This window comes from Scylla paramamosain, chromosome 10, assembly GCF_035594125.1.
Source record: "Scylla paramamosain isolate STU-SP2022 chromosome 10, ASM3559412v1, whole genome shotgun sequence".
Classification (NCBI taxonomy): domain Eukaryota; kingdom Metazoa; phylum Arthropoda; class Malacostraca; order Decapoda; family Portunidae; genus Scylla; species Scylla paramamosain.
Window position 1 is genome coordinate 29,579,432 of NC_087160.1, and position 2,500 is coordinate 29,581,931.

General features: G+C 42.2%; 1 protein-coding gene and 1 long non-coding RNA gene across 5 annotated transcripts in view; one reads left to right on the forward strand and one right to left on the reverse strand.

Moving 5' to 3' along the window:
- LOC135104502 (protein stum-like) overlaps positions 1–2,500 on the forward strand; it is a 96,856-nt gene that overhangs the window by 64,892 nt on the left and 29,464 nt on the right. The gene's annotated exons all lie outside the window — the stretch shown is intronic.
- The window catches only part of LOC135104503 (uncharacterized), a 24,322-nt gene continuing 24,134 nt past the window's right edge, over positions 2,313–2,500 (reverse strand). Inside the window, exon 3 of the long non-coding RNA XR_010270460.1 lies at positions 2,313–2,442. This is a non-coding gene — a long non-coding RNA (uncharacterized LOC135104503). The remainder of the gene's footprint in view (positions 2,443–2,500) is intronic.

The window sequence follows — 2,500 nt, forward strand, 5'->3', positions numbered from 1 at the left end:
TATGTATGTATGTATGGATGGATGGATGGATGTATGCATGCATGAACGTATATATGAATATTCGTTCCTGCATGACTTTGTATGACATTTAGAGCGGCTGCGTGAATGTCCAACTGAAGAGAAATGCAAGGAGTCCAACGCCAGCTATTTTTACACCAGTTAAGTAACAGTGTTCCCGTCATCGCCCACATATACTTTCCAAATAATGGCACTGACTGCACTGCAATACATAATTCATATTCCACAAGCCATCCAGGTGCCCAGATACAAAATACCAAAATATTACATAAGAAGTTCAGAGACCACAGGAACTCCATGACGTGCTGAAGACTGCCAGTTTTGTAATCTTTCTGGTCTTCATGTCTCGTTCTCTACACAGGAAGAAAAAATAGTGAATGTTCGCCGCCATCAGAGCGTGAGAACGTAATATCAGACCCAGAGGATCCCACTCCAAGGCGGCCAACACAAACACCCCAACTATTCGGGCAAAAAATCATATTAAGGGAGGAAAGGAACACGAGCCCCCAATCTTACAGACCCGGCACACTCCAAACTTTACATCGTATAGTGTTACACTGACTCACGAAAGCCTCGCACGCGTCTCTCTGGTTATGTCACACTGCAAGGTCCCCGCCCGCCGACAGCACCACCACCACCAACACTACTCAAAACCACCCAGCGGATGTATATAAGTGGGATTAAATTTTATTACCCAGAAATTGATAAACTATGAAACATTACACTCATAAACATTCATGGTCCATATAGGGCAACAGTGACTCAGAATGGAAAGCAATACATAAAAAATGACACTCGTAAAATACATACATGTTTTAACTTAATGTAATGGAGACTTATCGAAATATTAAACAAATAAAATCATCTGAAACTCTTACGACAACAAAACAAAAGCTTACATCCACACAGCTCAAGCTCACAGGAATCCAAAGAGGAATTCCACTCCGTGATCTTCACTATCCAACCTTCTTAGGAATGCCAAGACGATAGCTCTTTTCCCACGGCGATCGTATTAGCGAAGCGTGGCTGGGCCCGGTCTCGGCCTACCACCACGCAAGGGGCCACAAGCACATGACCCACGTCGCGCACTTCACATACCAAGACCTCAAGACCTCTCTCTCCTCAGGCTGACATTTGGAAATCAATATTTACAAGAGAAATAATATGTAACTCATAACTCTTATGCATGACCATTTTGCAATTAGCTGTAATTTATTACGAGTCAAAAGGATTCACTATATTGTCATCTACTTTTTTTATGCTTTTTTTTTTATTATTCTTATTTATTTTTTTTTCTTTTTATGTAAGAGGGTACTAAGCTAAGACTACAAAAAAAAGACCCACTGACAAAATAGGTACTCAGTGATGGGGACAAGACTGGACGGTGTGAACATAACTTGCGTAACTCTTACGCGGATAATACCAAAATGCAATATTTACACAAGAGGAAAAGTAAATACAGTCAAATAAAAAAAATAAATAAAAAACATAAAAATCACGAGCACCCGAACGCCACCGAAGCGCATCGTTCCGACAAACTTGTTAATGTGAATGAATGTTGATGAATGTGAAGGCGTGACATTACGTGTGTGTGTGTGTGTGTGTGTGTGTGTGTGTGTGTGTGTGTGTGTGTGTGTGTGTGTGTGTGTGTGTGTGTGTCCATCAATATTCGAACGTGCCTGTGTGGAATTAATATGCTGATCCACGTCACAATTCATTAATCCTGCCGCCGAAACGAGAAACGCGAGATCAACAAATTCCGCGTCGATGGTCACTCTCTCCTGCGCCTCGGGGGAAGATGAACACATAAACCAAAGCGACGACGCAAAACTTAATAGTAATACGCCTCTTATTCTTATTTTCTCTTTTTTTCTTTCCCCCTTCCTTCCTTTTTGTTTCCTTCCCTCGCACTTCCGAAAAACAAGAGAGTACCACAGAATATGTCAGAAATATACCCTTCCTTTTCACTTCCTTTCCTTTCCATCTCTTCCCATGTCTTTCCTTCTCTCCTTTTGTTTCCTATCATTCCCTTCCCTTCTCTTCCTTATTCATTCCTTTCCCTTTATCTCCCTTCCTATTCTCTTAACCTTCCTTTCTTTACATTAACATTCCCATCCCTTGTTTCTCTTCGACTTTCTTCCCGTTCTTCCACACAGAACCAACAAACAGTAATGCGTCAAATAACCAAACAGACTCCTCTTCCATATTTCCCCACCACAAACAGAGCAAAGAACAAAATGTACATAACAGAGATAAAAATAAGACATTCCCTTACTTGTAACCTGAAGCTGTGTGGGGGCGGGTGAGGGTGATGCTACGGGCGTGATGAATGGTTACGCGGGGGTGTGGCTCCGGGCATGTCTCAGGGTAGGGTGTGGCGTGGACTTTATGGCCGTGGGGTCAGTCAGGGCGTTCCCTCGTGACCTTGGTGTGGCAGAGATGAAAAAACATGTATATATATATGAGATACCTGAATACAGAG